The sequence below is a fragment of the Saimiri boliviensis genome, chromosome 9 (assembly GCF_048565385.1).
Source record: "Saimiri boliviensis isolate mSaiBol1 chromosome 9, mSaiBol1.pri, whole genome shotgun sequence".
In the NCBI taxonomy this organism is placed as follows: domain Eukaryota; kingdom Metazoa; phylum Chordata; class Mammalia; order Primates; family Cebidae; genus Saimiri; species Saimiri boliviensis.
Window position 1 is genome coordinate 113,129,040 of NC_133457.1, and position 23,506 is coordinate 113,152,545.

At 40.6% G+C, this 23,506-nt stretch overlaps 1 protein-coding gene and 1 pseudogene across 2 annotated transcripts in view; both read right to left on the bottom strand.

Moving 5' to 3' along the window:
- Positions 1–23,506, bottom strand: part of B4GALT5 (beta-1,4-galactosyltransferase 5) — an 88,221-nt gene that overhangs the window by 32,455 nt on the left and 32,260 nt on the right. The gene's annotated exons all lie outside the window — the stretch shown is intronic.
- Positions 1–23,506, bottom strand: part of LOC141585711 (large ribosomal subunit protein uL6 pseudogene) — a 39,142-nt pseudogene continuing 15,636 nt past the window's right edge.

Here is a 23,506-nt window from a genome sequence, read left to right on the forward strand (position 1 = left end):
TTTGCTGCAGTTGGCTTCAGAAGCTAAAAGAGGGTCCAGAACCAGAAAAGAAACCATTCCCTTCCTGACCACTTTTTACAATGTGTCTCATTCCAAACACGTGCAAACATACAACACCCCCATATACACACCCAAACACCAATCGCCCTTCTCTGCTTTAGTTTTCTACATGCTACATATTTTTAAATTTATCTTGTCTCCCATGAGAATGTGAGCTCCATGAGGGCAAGGCTGTTGCCTACTTCCATCAATGCTGTACCCTCAGTGGCTAGAACAGTGTGTGGGGAACACAGAGAATGCATAATAAATATCTCAATTTAAAAAAATAAGTTGAGACAACACACAATTCAGTTTTCTTAACTCTGCTGTGCTCCAGGAGGCATGGAGATGGATTTCAAGCCCTTCTCTTTATTTTGCGTTAGCCCCCTCCTCCTTTCTGAGAGGAACCCAAAATACTGTAATTAACCAGTTTCACTGCACTAACCTGTTCCTAAGAGAAGTTCAGTAATTCCTTTCCACCAACTTAGCAGCTCTGCCAAAAAGATTAGCTTTCCCCGCAAAATGTCCTGTTACTCTCATTCCTCATAAAGCTTTTAAAAACATGCTCCATATAATGCACAAGTTTATTCAAAACCCTGTGCAATAATATTTGTAGTAGAAAAACACTGGGGAAAAAGCCTAAATGACCATCCAGAGAAGACTGGTTGGATAAATTTTTATACCCACCTCATGGATGGAGTACCATAAGCCCATAAAAAAGAATGAGAAAACATTTGTTATAGTCCAAACTTTCTAGAAAGAATTCAGAAGAGATTAAGTATTTGTAGCCTATTCCAATTTTGGAATACAATACAGCAACAGGAATAAACTAGAACTGCATGCATCCATGGAATGAATCTCTCACATTTTATGTGACGCAAAGAAGCCAGACACAAAAGAACATGTGTGGTATGATTCCATGCAGCTAAAATACAAAAACAGGCACAGCTAATCTACAGTGTAGAAGTCAGGAGAATGGCTACCCTCGGGTGCAGGAGAGTTGAAGGCAGCTTCTGTTAATTTTTTAACCTGAGTACTGGTTATTCAGATATATTCATTGTCTAAAAATTCACCAAGCTTTCGCTTACTTGTAAACGTTTTAATGTTACATGTCAATAAAATTTACCTCCCCCCAAAATAGCATGAGCAAAATCCATGAACTTCCAAGATGTATTATGCTACTTAATAAAGGGAAATTTATATGCACTCACATATTTTTACCAAAAAAAAAATAGGAAGAGTAAACCAGAAACTAATGAAAATGATAATCTATAAGAGAATGGATGGAGACAGGGTAAAGGGGTAGGGACAGGACTGAGGCCTGAGTACACCTTTTATATTTTGCACATTTACATATTTAAAAAATTATAAAGCTGGGCATGGTGGAACACACCTATGGTACCAGCTACTCAGGAGGCTGAGGCAGGAGAATGGCTTGAGCCCAGGAGTTTAAGTCTAACTAGGGCAACATAGTCAGAATTCATCTCAAATAAATAAATAAATAAATAAATAAATAAATAAAATATATAAATATATATATATATGAAAGGGGAAAATGGGCAAACCCTAAAACTAAATACAAACACAAACAAATAATTCTAATAATACATCATACAGAAAATGCAACCCACAGAAAAGTACTCTGATACATTCTTCCTGAGATGAACTCTAAGGACAAAAGAACCATAAGCCTGGAACTCTGTTTAGCAGTTCTGTTGGTTACAGTCATATCTGAGTCATAATCATGACACGGAAATCAATGGATGCTAAAGCCCTCCGGTAAAAGTGTTATTGAAGAGGATAGTCAAAACACATGCTCAATGCACCACCCCACAAATTACATGTTGATCACAACTGACATTTGTAATTTTGCTGTGTAAGAGGAAGTTCTAGCAGGTCATCCCCTTACCAAATGTCTCAACTCAGCAACCCCAATATTAGAACAACCTACAGTTCAGCCTCCTAATTAAATGTAAGATATTCATTTCCTATGTAATATTCTTGCTAATCTATTGAGGAAACAAGATGATAAATCTAGAATGTGGGATTTTTTTTTTTTTTTGAGACGGAGTTTCGCTCTTGTTACCCAGGCTGGAGTGCAATGGCGCGATCTCGGCTCACCGCAACCTCCGCCTCCTGGGTTCAGGCAATTCTCCTGCCTCAGCCTCCTGAGTAGCTGGGATTACAGGCACGCACCACCATGCCCAGCTATTTTTTTTTTTTTTTTTTTTTTGTATTTTTAGTAGAGACGGGGTTTCACCATGTTGACCAGGATGGTCTCGATCTCTTGACCTTGTGATCCACCCGCCTCGGCCTCCCAAAGTGCTGGGATTACAGGCTTGAGCCACCGCGCCCGGCCGGGATTTTTTTTTTTTAAGCGTTGAGATCTCACTCTGTCACCCAGGTTGGAATACAGCGGCATGATCACAGCTCACTGAAGCCTCCAACTCCTAGGCTCAAGTGATCCTCCCAACCCAGCCTCAGGAGGAACTGGGACCAGTCAAGTGCCCCCATGCGTCCAGCTAATATTTATATTTATTTTTTAGAGATGAGGTCTCCAAATACATCCAAATAGATAATTCAGGCTGAAAGAACATAGGATATTCTACAGAATAACTGATCTGGACAAAGAAAAAATGCAGGGACTATTCTAGACTAGAGACATAACTAAATGCAATACATGAACTTTGACTAAATTTTGAATAGAAAAATCAGAGTGTGAAAATAGATATTTTTGAGACAAGTGAGAAAAATTAAACATGGAATGTATATCAGATATTACTAAATGTTAAGCTTCTTAAGTGTAATCATAGTGTTGTGATTATGTAGAATGTGCTTATTCTTCGATGTATACTGAAGTATTTAGAGATTTAGCATCATGATGTCTACAACTTTACTTTCAAATGTTTCAGGAAAAAAATGTGTGCATATGCATATATGCATGTATGAGCTTATGTATGCACACAAAGAGTTAAAGTAAATGCGGCAAAATGCTACCAGTTGGTGAAGTCAGGTGAAGAGCATATATTTATTGTACTATTTTCTCAATGTCTCTACAGATTTGTAATTTTTTTCCAAAAGAAAAAGTTGATAATTAAATGTGCTGCAACTGCCAGGTTAAATGGGTTATTGTTCTGCTGGACTTCAAGCTTTCTCCAAGAGGAGAAAAGTAAAGTGGCCACTTACTCTCCAAGAGTATCCAAGTAAAGTTCCCAACTTTATTTAATGAAGAAACAGAGCCAGGCACAGTGGCTCATGTCTATCCCAGCACTTTGAGAGGCATAAGCAGGAGGATCACTTGAGGTTAGGAGTTTGAGAACAGCCTGGGCTGTTCGTAGTGAGGCTCTGCCTCTACAAAAAATTTAAAAATCAGCTGGGCGTGATGGCATACTCCCAAGCTACTTAGAGAAGGCTAAGGTGGAAGGATCCTTTGAGCTCAGGAGTTTAAGTTGCCCACTGCACTCCAGCCTGGGTAACAGAGCAAGATCTTGTCTCTCCAAAAACAAAAAAAGGGGGGAAATAATAGTAATAATAATGATGAGGAGGAAATATCAAGTCCTAAGGACTTTTTACACTTCTATAAAACACCAGCCACAAAGAGATGATGAACTCTTTTATAAATGTTACAAACTGTAATTCAGCATGCATCATTCAACACTCATTATACACATACGATATTCCAGGATTGCCCTCTACTCTTAAGGATAAAGAGATACAAATAAGACACAGTCTCTGCCATCACCTTGCAATGGAAGAACAGTCATGTTTGTTCAGGGACACAGGGGAGTGGCTACTAGATCATAGGGAGCAGGCTCCAGGAACATACTCTCAGAAGAGGTAATTCTAGAATATGCTACTTCAGGGGGTATTGAGAACAAAGAGGTGATGTGAATAAATCCAGGGAAAGAAAAGCCAGTCTAGCAGACCCCCCTGAGCACAAAGCTGCACCTTTGCTGAGTGTCATTTTTTCTGGCTCTGGTCAATTGTCCCAGGCTTTGTATCTTGACATTTTCCCTCCACTTCTATCAAGAAGAGCACTGAAGCAGGAAAGGGAGCAGCATAAATGAAAACCAAGAGCCATCCGGGGGAAATACATCTGAGGGGTTAAAGAAGTTTTGTATGGCTGGAGCAAAGGTTATATGTGGCAAGAACACAAGACAGGAGGCTAGAAAAATGGGGAGAGCAAGAGCTAAAGGGTTTCATGCATTATCCTTGGATCTGAACTTGATTCTGAAAGCCATCACAATGCAGAAATGGTCCAGGATTGGATTTCCAGTGGGCCAATGAGTAGGAATCAATCAGAACAAGTAAATCCACCCTCCTCAAAATTCCTGGCTCCAGATTAAGGGCTGAACTTTTTAGTATCCAGATCTAAATTCTTGGATGAACTAAAATAAGATTCTGTGTGTAGAATCCCAGTTGGTTAATAAAAGTTGACAGCCTGAATCTTAGCAAAGACTATACTTTCTACACGAAGCAATGCAGAGGAACACCACGTCTCCACAGCATGTAGAGTGGAGGGAAACAAGATATAAAGCCAGGGATAACTGACCAGAGCCAGAGAGAATGACACTCAGCAAAGGTGCAGCTTAGTGCTCAGGGGGTCTGTTAGACTGGCTTTTCTTTCCCTGGATTTACTCACATTACCTCTTTGTTCTCAATACCCCCTACAGACTACAAAATGTGGGATTTATAACACGGTCAAATAAATTCCAGAAAAACACTGGAACCAATCTATGGACCAGAGGTTCAATCTCATTAACATGTCCATGCTTTTCACATAAAGAACAGAGAAGGCCGGGCGAGCTGGCTCACGCCTGTAATCCCAGCACTTTGGGAGGCCGAGGAGGGTGGATCACCTGAGGTCGGGAGTTCGAGACCAGCCTTACCAACATGGAGAAACCCTGTCTCTTAAAAAAAAAAAAAAAAAAAAGGACATGGATGAACCTGGAAACCATCATTCTCAGCAAACTGACACAAGAGCAGAAAATCAAACACCGCATGTTCTGACTCATAGGCGGATGTTAAACAATGAGAACACATGGACACAGGGAGGGGGAACACTACATATTGGGGTCCCTTGGGGGGAAACAGGGAAGGGACAGCGGGGGATGGGGAGTCGGGGAGAGATAGCATGGGGAAAAATGCCAGATGGAGGTGATGGGGAGGAAGGCAGCAAATCACACCGCCACGTGTGTTCCTATGCAACAATCTTGCATGTTCTTCACATGTACCCCAAATCCTAAAATGCAATTAAAAAAATAAAAATAAAAATAAAGCATAGAAATAAAGAAAAAGAGGGTGAAAGACAAAATTTTAGAAATTTATACATGAGCCATAGAGGGAAAAGTAAAAACAAACAAACAAATGGGGAAAGAAAAAAAAAAGAAAGAAACCAAAACTAGAAAGGAAGGCAGGGCGGAAGTACTCCTTAACAAAATAGAGTTAGGGTCTCAGAAGGTAAGTTTGGTAGATGCTTTGTGGGGCATCTGACAAACTAATATCCCTCTTCTCTGAGAACCAATCCTCCCCCAACCCGTAGAGGGTCTGGGCCTGACAGCTATGTATGTACAAAATAACCTTGCTCCTCTGGCCACGGTTGATTTCACCTGAGTTCAACAACTGACTAAAGCTGGGCCAATTAATTTTCTCCATTGGGAATTTGAAATTAATAAATAAAATGTTTTTCTATTAAAAAAAAAAAAAAAAAAAAGGCCGGGCGTGGTGGCTCAAGCCTGTAATCCCAGCACTTTGGGAGGCCGAGGCGGGTGGATCACAAGGTCGAGAGATCGAGACCATCCTGGTCAACATGGTGAAACCCCGTCTCTACTAAAAATACAAAAAAATTAGCTGGGCATGGTGGCACATGCCTGTAATCCCAGCTACTCAGGAGGCTGAGGCAGGAGAATTGCCTGAGCCCAGGAGGCGGAGGTTGCGGTGAGCCGAGATCGTGCCATTGCACTCCAGCCTGGGTAACAAGAGTGAAACTCGGTCTCCAAAAAAAAAAAAAAAAAGAACAGGGAAAAGGAAAGAGAATCTGAAGAGAAGCGAAGCAGAAAAGGAATCAATAGAACAGGAGGCTCCCTCTCACATTCATGCTTGCTACTGCTCTCTCCTTTCCCCATATACAAAATACACTAATAAGATACAATAAAAATTAAGGAAAAACAAACAAAATGTGTCAAAAACAAATGCTGAAGTTTGATTTCTGCCATGCTAGAGTATCTGCAAAACCTGCATTATCTTTTTAGAGCATTATTTTGCGGAAAAAGCATAACCTGAAAAATAACTGAACCCCACCCCCAAACAAGCAGATGATCAGTGTTCACTGCTCTGCACAACAGGTAAAGAAAGAATCTGCTTATTCTGCTTATAAAGAGATGAATTCCTCACAAATAATAATGCATTTATTGAGTCCTTATGTGCCAGTACCTTTCCAAATGCCTGTGTGTTATCTCATTTCTTTTTCACAATAACTGAAAGGTAGGTTGTTACCCTCATTTTAGAGATGTAAAAACTCAGGTCTGAATATGCAATCTGACCATGTGCAGCCAGGATTCCACAGCAGAGTCCAGGTTTTTAATAAATGTGCTCTATCGCCTCTCAGATACTCAATCCCCTGAACCCACAACTGCTATGCCGCCCACACTTCGTTTGATTCCTTTTACTTGGATCTTTTTGAAGTGGCTTTTGTTTTGTTTTTGACAGGATCTGCGCTGTCACCCAGGCTGGTGTGCAGTGGCACAATCACGGGTCACTGCAGCCCTAACCTCCCTGGCTCAAGCAATCCTCCCACTTCGGCCTCCCAAAGTGCTGGGATTACAGATGTGAGTCACCAAGCCACCCCACATGGCCAATATTACCTGGATCTTTATTGTCAACATGTCACATATTTCAGGTTTCCAATATTCCACTTCAGGAGTGGGTGCCAATACTCATACTATAATGCATCCAAAATTTTTATTATGAGTTTGAAGCTCTAATATGAATCATGAATTTTTGTATTTTAAATCTGCTTAAAATGTTGGATACTCACACTATGCACTAGAAGACATTAACATACATTTAAGAAAGAAAATAGAGTTTTTGAGATACAAGGAATTTTTGGCAGCAAAATTTATACCCATTGTCTTATCTATTTAAATATTTTGGAGCAATTGTGTGACAATTTTCACACAAAAAGTGTTTTAAAAAAACTGGGGCAAGGGGGGACACATACACACACATTAACAAAATAAAGAATCAAAACAAATTATTTCGGGGGAAAAAACTGATTTGAGGAATCTTCTGCTTTCCTAATCCTTCTCATTTGAGGCAGAAAAATCACAAAGTCATTCAAAGATTTCATTTTTCACCCTAATTACTATTCCTAACTATTAAAAAAAAAAAATCCAAGTGGTAAAAATTAACAGCTATGAAGTACCCTGAAAACATTTCCACTGACCTATTTAGTCTATCATCTGTTAAATTATCAAACTGTACATAAGATTAAACATGAAAATGCTGTCTAAAACAGGTATTAGCTGACCGGGTAGCCTATTGTAAATACTTTACTGATCTAAGCTTCAGCTTTGCTTCCCTGAAAATTCTTAATAGCATGACCAGTTATCCACCCCTCAGAAGCACCAATATCCACACACACAGCCACATAACCTCAGTGAAAGCTTGGGTGGGAGAAAACTATAAATTACCTTGCTGGTACTATTGGCACTGAACAACTACATTTATCAAAACAACCCCGAGGTGAATGCAGGGGCATCAGGGTATAAAAAGAGATGTTGATGATGGGAATGTGCTAGAGGCACAGGGCCAGCTCTGCCACACTGCTCTCTGGAACTGAAACAGAACAAAGGCTCTGCTCCCCTCACCTCCACACCCCCTCGTCCTAATCTTTGCTCTTCACCCCTCCACTCCCCCAACCAATCCCTGTCCCTGACTTGCCTTCTGGTTCCAGCCTCCTGCCCCACTGACACCTCCTCTGTATGAATACGCTTTTGTGACACCTGCTCATACTAAACTTTTTTTTTTTTTTTTGAGACAGTGTCTTGTCCTGTCACCCAGGCTAGATTGCAGTGGCATGAACACGGCTCACTGCAGCCTCGACTTCCTTAGCTCAAGCAATCCTCCTGCCTCAGCCTCCTACGTAGCTGGGAACACAGGTGCACACCACCACACCTGGTGATTTTTTTTTTTTATTTTTGTAGAGACAGAATCTCACTCTGTTGCCCAGGCTGGTCTCGAACTCCTGGGCTTAAGCAATTTTCCTGCCTCAGCCTCCCAAACTGCTGGGATTACATATGAGAGCCATCATGCCCAGGCAATACTAAGCTTTAATGTCCCTTTCCTAGCTTTTCCTGGTGTCATCCCACCCCCAAGATTAGAACTGCCTACACTTATCTTTGGGCTCTTGCTCAAATGATATACCAACTTCTATCCATGACCTCTATAACTCTGAGCATGTCTCTCTCTTCTAACAGGCTGTAAGCTCCTTAACAGTACAGATTCTTATTCTTTTTTTCATCAGTGTCTGATGAATAGTTGGCATTCAGCCATTTATTAAACAATTACAGCTTGACACACAGATGCTGTGATGGCCATTTGAACGAAGTGCCTTGCTTTCTTGATGTAGAAGCATAGTGGTTTTTCTGCAACCACAAAAGAAAAAGTCTGTAAGCCAGAAAAGGTCACAACGAAACTGATACTTCACCAACTTTGCTGGTGTTCGTGCAGACTGGTATAACCTTTTGGGAAAACTATTTGCAAATTCAACAATAGCCATAAAAATGTTCATACCTTCTGAGCTAGCAATTTCAAGGAAAGTATCCTAAATATGAGGCTATTCCATGCACAAAGTTTTCTAAAAGCAAAATCTTGGGAAACAACTCAAAATCAACAATAAAAGTCCACCAGCAGCCCTCAGTGCTGCTCTGCCTATGAAGTAACCATTCTTTTGTTTCTTTTCTCTAATAAACTTGCTTTCACTTACTAAAACAGCACGTAAACTGTGACACAAAACTTGACAGAATCTTATACAGCTTTAAAAGTGAAAGCTAGACAACCTTATCACCATATACCTTATGCATAATATTTACCATAGACTATCAAATTTTTAACATGAAAAAAATTTCTGCTCTATCATGATAACTATTGCTAAAGAATAAGAGCATGCATCAGACTAAGAAAGACTTGAGGCAAATTTACTAACATGTTTCGCTGTTAAGGAGTAACAGTGATGTGAGACGACTTTTTTCCTTCTGTTTTACCAATGTTCTTTTCAACAGTAATGATTTTTTTTTTTTTTTTTTTTTTTTTGAGGCAGGGTCTTACTATGTTGCCCAGGCTGGTCTCAAATTCCTGAGCTCAAGAGATCTTCACACCTTAGCTCCCAAGTAGCTGGAACGACAGGCATGCACCATAGTGTCTGGTTGAGTGAGGATTTAAAAGAATGCAATTCTATAGCAAAAAGTTGAATTTCTTCAACTCTGAAATGCTATCTGCCTACAACTAAGTTTCTCCTCACCCTCAGCAAACATGTAACATAAAAATTCAAGTTGACGCTACAAACTGCTTGTCTAAATGAGTCAAAAGACTGATACCTGTTCTACCAAGCCTCACCAACATTCATAGGCTTTGGTGGAACAGATATCCCATACTTTGTTAATGGAAACAAATGTATAAAACCTCTAGAGAAGTTGGCAATACAGATCAAAGTGAAATGTTCATACTCTAACCCAAAAGCTCCTACTTTCAGGTATTCATCCTAAAGAAATAATTGGACAAATAAGTGTATTCAAGGCTGTTTACCTCTGTACTATTTATAAAAGCAAAACTCCAAGCTATCTATGCAAAAAAGGGCCTAGAAAAAAATATATGGCAAAATCAGACCATGGCAAATTAAGCAATCACTGAAATAATGATTACTGTTTTAGAAGTACTCACTATTTAAAATCATACTGTGCAGGCTGGGCGCTCATGCCTATAATCCTAGCACTTTGAGAGGCCAAGGAGGGCAGATCACCTGAAATCAAGTTCAAGATCAGCCTGGTCAACATGGCAAAACCCCATTTCTACTAAAAATACAAAAATCAGCCGGGTGAGGAGGCACATGTCTGTAAGCCCAGCTACTGGGGAGGCTGAGGCAAGAGGATCATTTGAACCTGGGAGGCGGAGGTTGCAGCGAGCTGAAATCATGCCACCGCACTCCAGCCTGGGTGAGAGAGTGAGACTGTCTTAAAAAAAAAAAAAAAGGTAATTTTCTGAGATTACGTTTGCATTTGTGCTAAATAGTTTATGCCAGGAGCAGTAATAAAAGCAGAGATGAAGTTAAGCTATTGACTGAAGACTATATAGTATATATACTATATGTAGTATATGACATTTGTGTTGACACAAAGAAAATATATGCATGCAGTTTTAGAAATTGCATATCAAGATGTTCAGTGTTTTATCTCTGCATGGCAGAATTACAGGTCATCTACACTGTCTTGTCTTTGTTATAATGCAACATCTCTATGCACATCAGAACCGTGTAAAATAATGAGGTTCTCTGTTCCAGTAGTGAAAAACTGCAGTAACCAAATCTGTTTAAATCAAATGACCCAAAATTTCAAAGTTTCCAAAGTTACTGAGAACTCTTTTCATATAGTACCTACTTGATGAACACACTTTAGGAATGCTAACTTTGGGCAGGGTCTTTTTCTTTTCATTTTTTTTTTCCAGCAATAATCAATACATTTTTGTATGAGAGAGGAAAAAGCACAAAGCACAACCAAACTTCTGCCTTAATAAGAGTTTCCTCCCCTCTTCATCGCTCCAGACCCTAATAATTCCCCTAATCTCAAACTGTTGTTCTATCCCCAAATTAACCTACCCCAAATGATACATAATGATCCTAAAGCTCTTGGTGCTTTTAGCTTTAACCTTATCAAGCAAGTTTCCTCTACCTAGTCTCCCATCCTTCCACAGTCTGTTCTTTGGTCTCCCTCCTGATCCTCTCTTGGAAAGATTATTCTCCCTGTCCTGTGGGGAGAATATATTTTAATCACATTATTGTTAGCCTGGAAGTTTGTAACAAACTAATGAGGTTATCTACTCACTGAGAATTTAAGCGCTTCCAAGAAGGCACCATTCCAACTGATACTAACACCTAAACTGTCAAACATATGAAATCAGAGCCATGCTTTCCATAAAAAGGCAAAAGATGCCAGAGAAAGCACTTGAAAATTTCTAGCCTCTAAGCACACACACTTAGCAAAACAAAGTCTTTCCTTAACACCTTGTGGGTAATGAAACCCCTCCTCTCCTCCAGATGGCTTGTCTTTTGCAAATATCAACTTGTAGTCCTAGAAACAGGTTCTCTGAGCCATGCAGAATGCTGGGCTATTTTTCTTTCATCTATTATGACAGACAGACTCTGTCACTTGACCAGACATAAACTTTTCTTTCTTTAGCTAAGTGATGTTCACATTTTAAAGCAATTCAAGACCCAAGTCCACAGAAACAGAAGGGCCAACCTACTCTACAAGAGAGCGTTGGAAGAGCATGATTGATGGAAACTTGTAAGAAGTCAGGCAAGGAGGCTCACACCTATAATCCAAGCCCTTTGGGAAGCAAAGGTAGGTGGTTTGGCCTCAATCTCCCCAAGGGCTTGGATTTTAAAATGAAAACAAAAACACAACAAAATCTGTAAGGCTATACTCTGAGAAGAAAATTAAAAACAAATTCTTCCCACAGATCACATAACTGCAAAGGGGGAAACGTCCCTTTACAATGGAGAGATCAGACAGGTACCACTTTACCAAGTGCTCAAATTGGGCATCACCAACACTAGAACAAACTAAGATTACCTTCTGAGTATTCTTGCCAAAAAAAACTTTTAATTTAAGTCGAATCAAGCTCTTAGACTTCTCTTCTGGTTTACAAAATTACAGAGGATTGGCCAGGCGCAGTGGCTCATACCTGTAATCCCAGCACTTTAGGAAGTTGAGGTAGGCAGATCACCTGAGGTCAGGAGTTCGAGACTAGCCTGTCCAAAATGGCAAAACCCCATCTCTACTAAAAATACAAAAATTAGTGGAGTGTGGTGGTGGGCGCCTGTAACCCCAGCTACTACAGAGGCTAAGACAGGAGAATCACTTCAACCCGAGAGGTGGAGGTTGCAGCAAGCCAAAATCACACCACTGTACCCCAAGCCTGGGCGACAGAGCAAGACTCCATCTCAAAAAAATTGGGGAACACATCAAAGTGACACTAGGCAATTCCAGAATGTAGGACATGCTATAAAACTGGCCTGAACTCTTTCTCAAAGAGTTATTATAATGAGTGGTGGAGGATGGGAAAGCTACTATAGACTCTGAGACATAACCAAATGTAGTATGTTATTTTGGGGAAGGGGGCAGCTACAAATAACATTCTGAGCACCAACAGATGTGGACTATTAAAGAAAATATTATGATCACTTCTACTTTTGGCTAAGATCAAGTATTGAAGAGATTATGAAAGTCCTGTTAATTTTCTTAGATGCAGTAATAGTACTTTGATTAAATAGGAGAATATCATTTTTTAAAGAGATATGTGCCTAAGTATCTAAAGGTTAACTGCTTGAATAATTATCAACTATTTAATTTAACATGGCTCCGCAGAGAAAGCAGAGCCGCAGTTCAAACAAAAAAAAGCAAAATAGAAGTAACTGTAGGGCCAGGCGCAGTGGCTCACGCCTGTAATCCCAGCACTTTGGGAGGCCGAGGTAGGCAGATCATGAGGTCAAGAGATGGAGACCACTCTGACCAACATGGTGAAACTTCATCTCTACTAAAACACAAAAATTAGCTGTGCAAGGTGGCGCATGCCTGTAGTCCCAGATACTTGGGAGGCTAAGGCAGGAGAATTGCTTGAACCCGGGAAGCAGAAGTTGCAGTGAGCCAAGATTGCACCACTGCACTCCAGCCTGGCGCCTGGCGACAGAGCAAGACTCTGTCTCAAAAAAAAAAAAAAAATAGTAGTAGTAACTGTTGACCCCAGATGGAAGATACTGTTTTTACTGTGTTATCCCTGTAACTTTTCTGTAAGTTTGAATTTTTTAATAATAAAAAGTTCTGGGAAAGTTTGGTTTCAGATGTATCTAGATTGCTAACTAAACCTAAATCAAATTATACTAATTTAAAAATCCCATAAATGGGCCAAGAATTGTTACAGAGGGAATAAAGACCCTAGCAATGTTCACAGAAGTTAAAGCATTCAAGGGTTTTTCTATGCCCATAAAATATTATTTAGTCTTTAGAATCAAGAACTGCAATTAGGGTCAGGTGTGGTGGCTCATGTCTGTAATCCCAACACTTTGAAATTACAAAATCCCAGGAATTACTAACTTTTTTTGGTGAGTCTGCAAATGTTATTGAACAAGCCAACAGGACTGCTCATGAAAGGGGAAGGGAGGCACAGGAGACCAAGGTGGAAGGATCACTTGAGCCCAGTAGTTAGAGACCAGGTTGGGCAGCATAGCGAGACTACATCCCTATTAAAAAAAAAAAAAGGAAGAGGCCTGGGCATGGTGGCTCACACCTGTAATCCCTGTACTTTAGGAGGCCAAGGCAGGAGGATCACAAGGTTAAGAGTTCAAGACCAGCCTGGCCAACATGGAGAAACCCTGTCTCTACTAAAAATACAAAAATTAGCTAGGCACGGTGGTGGATGCCTGTAATTCCAGCTACTCAGGAGGAGGTTGAAGCAGGAGAACCGCTTGAACCCGAGAGGCAGAGGTTGCAGTGAGCTAGATCATGCCACTGCACTCCAGCCTGGGTAACAGAGCAAGACTCTGTCTCAAAAAAAAAAAAAAAAAAAAAAAGAGAGAAGTGCATTTAGTCTTTACCTATAATGTCATAGGTGAGCTAAAAGAAATTATAAATATACCCTCCCGTTGTTTCTCAATGGCTTTCCACCACTTTCAAAGTCAAGTCCAAATTACTCACGCTTAGCATGACTCAGAAAAGTTCATAAAACCTGGCCCCTGCCTCTGGAATTTCAGTTCTTGCCACTCCCAACTCTACCCACAATGGACAGTTCTCTGGAACCTGCCAAGATCTCAGACAGTGCTGCTCCTACTGGCTAAGTGCAAAGACATGAAACCTAAGATTTCAAAAAGGAAAAACTCCTGAGAAAAATATCTATCACAACCAAAACATGAGCTCAGGAAGAAAAGGGAGGGGAGGGGATAAGAGGAGAGGATGGGGACCAAACCCAGGGGTGCCTCCCTTCCCCTTCCATAAGCAGCCCAGTGGCTTATTCTGTGTTCAGTAACATTTGCAGGCACCAAAAAAATAAATAAATAAATAAATCACTAATTCCTAAGATTGCTGTTACTCTCAGACAAAAATCAATTCCCAAGCCTGCACACCCCACAGTCAAGCTGAGAGTTAAAACTCAGAAAATTTAAAGGTCTTAGGGTACTGACCCTATGCTGGCAACCACAAGGCTCAGAAATGCAACAAAAATTAAATTACAATATCCTGTAATAGATTTACACTTTATTTTTAAATATTAACAAGACTGCCAGAGGGAGTAAGTTTATCAAGGGATACAAATCCTAACAGTACCTCCTAGTTCACTCAGAGGCCAATTAACATTTCCCACCACGCCTAACAACCAGGCTCCTGAGGGTGTTCAAAGTTGCTAATGACCCAGTGGAGCTATTAGCAGGTGCCTCTGCCCCAGAACCTATTACAAGCAATGCACTAGGGGCTGGACGCACAGGGAAGCAACACCTGAACTACAAATACCCGAGCAAATTAAGGATCTTTGCAGGTTGTCTGGTTTCTTCAGCTGTCTGAAGATCCAAAACCTAATGTGACTATTTGATTTTTAGTCTCTTCTCACCTTGGTTTTCCCCTTCTCACAGTTATTTTTAAAATCAGCAAATGCCTAATATTTGAAAACTATCAGTAGCCATCTGTGCTTTTCACAATTAGATCCCTGTTCAACAGAAGCAGAATTTTCAGCTCTAGACTGCAGTTCAACAAGCTAGCAAATCATTACAAGAATGAGTGACTTCATCTTTACAGCTGGGTCACTGCACTATGAGGCTACACTAAAATACACCTAATTGTTGAATTCCAACACGTCTGTAGGCCCTCCCGGCATCTTCAAGGTTAGAGTTTTTATTACTGCATACTCCCCCAGCCCAACCTCCAGCCCCCAAAGAAAGTTTGGCATTTTCGGAATCCCTATCCATAAAGTGACTCATTCCACTGATGGGGTAATTGACAAATCCTTAAAGGATTAAGATATTATCAAGTAAAAAGTGACTTTTAAAAATACACACACACACACACACACACACACAGAGTTATTTATAGGAAAGCTATTAACTATACTATGAATAAAAGAAAATTTCACCTAAAAGAAAAGTGATCAGGCAGCACTGACTACAACTTTCTAAACTCCCTCTAAATGAATCCACAGACTTTCTTGAAGTGTCTTTTGCTAATTTGTGGTTAGAACACCACACACTCAAGAAAATGATGCTCACAGCAGGACACTACGTAATTTTCTGAGATTGTGTCTGCATTTGTGCTAAAAATTTATGCTAGGAGCAGTAATAAAAGCAGAGATGAAGTTAAGCTATTGATTGAAGACTGTACTAATCCCATCAAAAACAGAGAGGGATGAATGAGTGCCTTCACAACTCAACTCAAGATATATCTGCCAACTGAGCTCTTTCTTCCTTAAGAAAGCCCATTGCTCTTGGCTACTGCGAATGAAGGCCCCACCTTTCTAGGACTAGAGCAGACGCATATAAACTACCTGAAAGTCACATGAAGGAAGGGGATGCACAACTGGAGAGAAGTTGGTGAACTGCCTGTCTGGCCCGTGGAGGCATGAGGGCAGGGGGCACGGAATAAAACCATAAAGCATTAGCTTTCACTATTTAAAAGAACATGTTTAAATGACACACATCTTCTGTAACTAAGATGACCAGTGCTGCTGTTTTTTGGTGAGTAATGAAGGCGAGTCATGCTGAAAAGTAGGGACTACTTCTGTATTCCACCTATGCAATCATTCCAAAATTATGGGATTGGGACATTACAATACCCATGATGTGTTTGCTTATATTTGTATGTGCCTGCGTGCATATATATATATGTATATATATATAATTTTTTTTTTTGAGACACAGTTTCACTCTTGCTGCCCAGGCTGGAGTGTAGTGACGCAATCTCGGTTCAATGCAACCTCCGAATCTTAGGTTCAGGTGATTCTCCTGCCTCAGCCTCCCAAGTTGCTGGGATATCAGGCATGCGCCAACCACACCTAGATAATTTTTGTATTTTTAGTAGAGATGAAGTTTCACCATATTGGCCAGGCTGGTCTCAAACTCCTGACCTCAGGTGATCCACCCACCTCTGCCTCCCAAAGTGCTAAGATTACACACTAGGCCACTGTACTTATCTTTAAATGTTGTTTTTTTTTTTTCCTGACTTATTTGTTCTCTGGGGTATTTCTGCTGCAGCTTTCTCAGAAAAACCTTAGGGTATCAGAAGGTACAACTTGTTAATGGTATCTGGCGAGCATGGGCTGTAAAGGGAACCACAGGGAATCAGTTGTCAATAACCATACCCTCCAAGGTACAAGTATGAACCACATACAAACTGAAGTACAAATATAACCCATTCCAAAAGTCTAGCCCTAAGATAATACTACAGAAACTGAGCCCCCCCACCAAAAAAAAAAAAAAAAAAAAAGAAACTGAGCCTAACAAGGTGCTTAGAACCATCTTTTACCTGCAACACCCACCCTCTGCGCACCACCCCCAGCACGACCCCTCCGCTCCAGCTCCCCCAAAGCAGCATTTCCAGGATAGCACTATTTAAATCATTGACAACTTGGCATTGGCTAATGCTTACTATTTTTATCCCCATTTCACATCATTCGCTGATCCCAAATACCAGATGCAAACATTTGTTGGTAATTACGTTAAAGTAAGCCTTCTTAAGAACAAATGGTAAAATGAATACATGAAAACTTCACAATCTATTTCTAAAGTAGAATTGTCTGCATAAAGAATGGAAATTGCTTTTTTCTTAGTTGAAAGGATAAACCAAAAATTACATATAATCAGAACAAAAAATCATACCCCCCAAAAAAATACATCTGTATTTGGCTGTGAGAGGTGAAATCTTTTATTTATGTATTTATTTTTGAGATGGTGTCTTACTCTGTCGCCCAGGCTGGAGTGCAGTGGAGCAATCTTGGCTCAATGTAATCTCTGCCTCCCAAGTTCAAGTGATTCTCCTGCCTCAGCCTCCTGAATAGCTGGAATTACAGGCACAGGCCACCATGCCTGCGCCACCACACCCGGCTAATTTTTGTATTTTTAGTAGAGATGGCATTTCACCAGGTTGATCAGGCTGTTCTTGAACTCTTGACCTCAGGTGATCCGCCCACCTCAGCCTCCCAAAATGCTGGAATTATGGGCACGAGTTATCACGCTCAGCCTGAAATATCTTTTAAATCATATGTTAGCATGTGCTCTAAAAGACATGTTCCAACTTAGGACAAAGAGCAAACGAACTTTATTTCTTCAGAACAGAGAGAATGGCAGGGTAGAGAATCAAATGACACTGGAAGTGGGCCTTGATCTCACCCCTCCTGATACGGCAAGCACACAAGGCCTAGAGTCCTGGGATAAATTAAAAGATGAAGGTCAACTTGATTACTAATTTTGCAGACAGTTCAAGGGAATCAAAATAGAAAGGAAAACCCAACCCCGGAACTCACACAGGATTGGACACATGTCATGGAATTATTTATAGTCCAGGACAGGTAAACAATAACTTGGCTGGACAAGAATGTAGGCCTTTTCCTGAGTTCACGTCTCACTGTTCCAAGCACAGAGATGTCTTGCTATTGTAGCTGCAAGACAGGCACCCGCCATGAGTCCTTCTGTGGATACACCTGCCGGTGTGCGTGCTGCCACTGAAGGACAAGCTTCATAATTATCTGGCCAAGTTATCTTGAAACAAGCCTACTAATGCATAAAATACATAATCACTGAGCCCTGGAAGCCATCCAGGTGCTCTCTGGGCTTTGGGAGTAGACAGACATGTAGTAAGGACACGTTCTCTCCAACTTCCTCCTAGCACAAGCCTTAATCAAGAAGATTAAAAATTAAAAGGTTTCAATGATCTTTGATAAAATAGGTATTATTACTCTCTTTTCTTTCTCTTTTTTCTTTTTTTTTTTTTTTTTGAGACGGAGTTTCGCTCTTGTTACCCAGGTTGGAGTGCAATGGCGCGATCTCGGCTCACCGCAACCTCCGCCTCCTGGGTTCAGGCAATTCTCCTGCCTCAGCCTCCTGAGTAGCTGGGATTACAGGCACACGCCACCATGCCCAGCTAATTTTTTTTGTATTTTTAGTAGAGACGGGGTTTCACCATGTTGACCAGGATGGTCTCGATCTCTTGATCTCGTGATCCACCCGCCTCGGCCTCCCAAAGTGCTGGGATTACAGGCTTGAGCCACCGCGCCTGGCTATTACTCTCATTTTATAGAAAAACAAGCTGAGATTCAATCGCTGCTTTGATTTGACTTAACAGCTCACTACTAGGCATGCTACTAAGACCTTGAAGATCCTTGGCTTCCATATCCACTTCAATATAAACACTGTTAGTGCTGTTACTGGTAATGGGGACTGGGGGAAATTCCCAGGGTTCCTGGAGCAGGAAGCAAAGTTCCCTCCAATCTCCTAGATATATTAATTTAATCCTTTGCCCACCACATGATTATATTAAAAGGGGCTGAGGAAAGGAAGGGTAACCGAAAGCCAAGATCCAAAGTTAATCACAGTTACAAAAGGAGAGGACAATGGATACTATGATCTTCCTTTTCAACTTTCATTATAGCTGACTGTTTTCAGAACTGCTGGGATGACTCAATAAATTATGAGAAATGACCTAAAAGGTCTACTGGAAACTAGACTGAACTGTGGCTGCATCTTAAAAATAACCTCTTGCCTCTAATTTTATTCCTTTTTTTTTTTTTTTTTTTTTTTTTTTTTAACTAAAAAGGGTTTTTTTTTTTTGGTTTGGTCATTGTTGTTTTTTTTTCCTGAATCGAAGCTAAAAATTTATTTTCATTTCATCCCTCATCATTCTTTAGCACCATAATCAAGAACATTAATGAGACTTTCCTACAACACTGAAAGTTGGTTAAACAAATACCTTGTTTCACATGTCAGCTGACCTTTCGGTGGACCTGACTCCTGAACCCCAAAGGAGAGCCAGGTTTTCCTTTAACACACACTACTGCCATAAAAACTGCTGTTATCAGGCAAAGAATACACAGGTTATTTAGGAAATATGGCAAATATTTAATAACTGAGTTTTCTCAGTATACCTAACTTGAAGCAACAGGGAAACATTACAGGACTTGGCCTCTATGCTCAGCAATTTATCAAATGAGCAAAAAGTAAAATCATGCTCTCCAAGATAATTTTCATTACATTTATCACAATTCCAGAAGAAATCTAGTTGACTTGATTGCTGCCTTTAAACTTTCACTTTTTCAGGTTTTCTATTACAAATGAGACAAGCGTATCTTTTGATTAAAATGTCATAATAAAATCCATCAAATCATATTAGCCAGAGAGTAAACTATCCAGCTACTCAATAGCATTATCGTTATTTTACTAGTATCACAAATAAGAGGGCTGCATGGGCTGAAGAGCCACTTCAACAAGCTCTTAAGAGCATTCTGCACACAGAGACCATGAGTGTTTTAGAACACAATGCTGAGCTATGGAGACCTTTGCTGCAGCAAAGAATTCCTGTTAGAAATACGACTCGATGTAAGAGGTTGTTTTAAATAATAATAATAATAAAAGCACTAATGTGCACTGTAGGATGTTTAGCAAAATTAAAATAATAAAATTTAAATTTAAAAAGCACTGTTACATGCTGTAACACAGATGAAACTTGAAAACATGCTAAGTGAAATATGCCAGAACACAAAAGTACAAATGGTATATGATTCCATTTAACTGAGGTACCTAGAATAAGGAAATTCACAGACACGGAAAGCAGAATGGTGATTATTAGAGGCTGGGGAGTAGGGGACTAATAATTACTTTTTAGTAGGTGCAGAGTTTGTTTGGAATGAAGAAACCAAGTTCTGGAAACGGATAGTGGTAATGGTTGCATAATACTGAATTGTATATTTTAAATGATTTGAATGATTTTTTTTTTTTTTTTTTTTTTTGGTAAAGTGAAAGCAAGTCTATTAAGGAAGTAAAGAAATAAAAGAATGGCCAATCCACAGGCAGGGCAGCTGAAAATGGCCTGTTTTATTTTATGTCATGTATATTTTACCATAATTTTTTAAAACTATATATAAAAACTAGAATTAGGCCGGGCGCGGTGGCTCAAGCCTGTAATCCCAGCACTTTGGGAGGCCGAGGTGGGTGGATCACGAGGTCGAGAGATCGAGACCATCCTGGTCAACATGGTGAAACCCCGTCTCTACTAAAAATACAAAAAATTAGCTGGGCATGGTGGCGCGTGCCTGTAATCCCAGCTGCTCAGGAGGCTGAGGCAGGAGAATTGCCTGAACCCAGGAGGCGGAGGTTGCGGTGAGCCGAGATGGCGCCATTGCACTCCAGCCTGGGTAACAAGAGCGAAACTCCACCTCAAAAAAAAAAAAAAAAAAAAAACTAGAATTATAATTTAGTAACTTCCAGCAGTTTGTGCCACTGAACTGCATACTTCACATGATTTAAGTGCTATTTTTTTTTTTGTAAAGTGAAAGCAAGTTTATTAAGAAAGCAAAGAAATAAAAGAATGGCTGCTCCATATGTAGGTCAGCCTAAAATGGTAGATAGATAGATAGATAGATAGATAGATAGATAGATAGATAGATAGATAGATAGATAGATAGATATAGATATCTAGATATAGATAAAGATATACATATATAGATAGACCTTATTTCTACCAAAAACAATTACCCAGATGTGGTGGCATGTACCTGTCCCAGCTACTCTGGAGGCTGAGGCTGGAGGTTTGTTTGAGCCCAGGAGTTTTAGCTTACAGTGAGCTATAATCACATCACTGGACTCCAGCCTGGGCAACAGAGCAAGACCTTATCTCTAAAGAAAAAAATAGGTGGTAAATAATAAACCTAGCAGGAAAGACATTGAGGTTCTGTATTTAAAATCCATATAAAAGTGCTACATGCATTCATAATCAGAATCAAAGAATCAACACTCCCAAAGTGACAAAACAGCCCCAAACTAGTGTCTCTCATTTTAATGCTGCAGGGCCCCAAGGCTCAGACCCTGAACTTCTTCTCTATCTACACTCACTCCCTTGGTAATCTCATCTAGTCTCATGATTTTAAATACCACCTGTTTGCTGGACACTCCCAAATTCTTACACTGAGCCCTGACTTCTGCACTGAGCACCAGGTTTGTAGACCAAGAGCCTCATCATCTCCACTCAGAAGCCAGTTATCCCAAATTTGTCCAAAGCCAGATCACTGTCCTTCCCACCCACAAACCTGTTCCACTGCAGTCTTCCCACCCTGGTTCATGGTAACTCTACACTTTTACCCTCATTCCTTGTCAGTTCATTCTCAATTAGGCAACCAGTGGCATCCCTTTAAAACAGAAGTCAAATTTTCTAATTCCTCTATTTGAAAACCTCCAACGAAGGCTATGTGTGGTGGCTCACACCTGTAATCCCAGCACTTTGGGAGGCTGAGGTGGGCAGATGGCTTGAGCTAAGGAGTTTTAAGATCAGCTTGGGCAACATGCCAAGACCCCGTCTCTACAAAAAATACAAACATTAGTCACGCATGGTGGCTTGCACCTGTAGTCCCAGCTACTTGGGAGGCTGAGGTAGGAGGAGCATTGGAGTCTGTAAGGTTGAGGTTGTAGTGAGCTGCGATTACATCCCCTCACTACAACCTGACAACGGAGCCAGATCCCTCCAACGAATTCTCATCTCATTCAGAATATACATCAAACTCTGGACAATGGCTGACAAGGCTCTAAACCAAGAGTCAGATGCGTGTCCTGCCCAGTGCCTGCCAGTATGAATACAGCACTGCTGGATACCCTGTGTCTGTCTGTACACTGCCTACCACTGCTTCAGCACTGCAGACGAAGTTGAATCATTGCTATGAACTGCAGAGTCAAAAATGTTTACATCTGGCCTTTTACAGAGCAAGTCTGTCTATACCAGCTCTTCAATGATTTCCTTTATCCCTCTGACCTCATCTCTCTAGCTCTGCACCTTACTCGCTCTGTTCCAGCCACACTGGCCTTCTTGCTGTCCTGTCCTGAAGATATCCCATGCAGGCTCACACCAAGGGCCACTGCCCCAGCCATTCTCTTGGCAGGGCTGCCCAGACAACCACATGGCTTGCTTGCTCACCTCCTGAATACCTTTATTCAGTCCTCACTTCAGTGAGACCTTCCCTAATCACAATATATTTAAAATTGCTAATTTTCCTCTTTCCACTCCCCCAAAGAATCCACTTTCCTCCTTTGCTGCTTCTCCACAGCGCTAATTACCTAAAGGGACACACAATTTGCCTCTTAGTTTGTCTGACCACACCTACACACTAGCATATAAGCACCATGTAAGCAGGAATTTTCATCTGTTTTGTTCATGTATCACAGTGCTTCGCATATTAGCAGCAGCCAAACAAATACATGTTAAATGTAGTTGAAAAGTTGAATATAAGCTCCATGCCAGCAGGATTTTCATGTTTTGTTCAGGTATACCAGTGCCTGGCATATAATAGCAGCCCAATAAACATTTGTTAAATGTAGTTGAAAGAACCCTGTCAGTGAGCCTAAGGCAAAAATTCAAGATTCCAATTCTAGGCCAGGCACAGTGGCTCACATCTGCAATCCTAACACTTTAGGAGGTTAAGGCAGGAGGATTGCTTGAGCCCAGGTCTTTAAGACCAGCCTGGGCAACATAGGAAGGCCCCTTCTCTACCAACATAAAAAAACATTAGCCAGACATGGTGATGTGCACCTGTGGTCCCAGCTACTTGGGAAGCTGAGGTGGGAAGACTGCTTGAGCCCAGGAGTTCAAGGCTGCAGTGAGCTGTGACTATACCACTGCATTCCAGCCTGGGCCACAGAATGAGAGACCCTGTTTCTGGGGAGGGAGAAAAAAGTATATGGAAAGGTGACATATGCTTATATACAACAAATACAAATTCTCCACTAAAACTCAAATAATAAAAGTTATCCTAGAAATAAATTGTTTTTATTTCACAAATAATGTTCTCCTTAGAAGTTGCAAACTATCTGCACATAAATGTGTTGTTTGGTCTAACAGGTATTTTCTGGTTTTCCTTTTATCTTTAAGCTAATTTGTCAGGTAAATAGTTTAATGGTTGAAAGTTTCAACTTTGGAGAAGGGTTAGGCAGGTGAGCGGATCACCTGAGATCAGGAGTTCA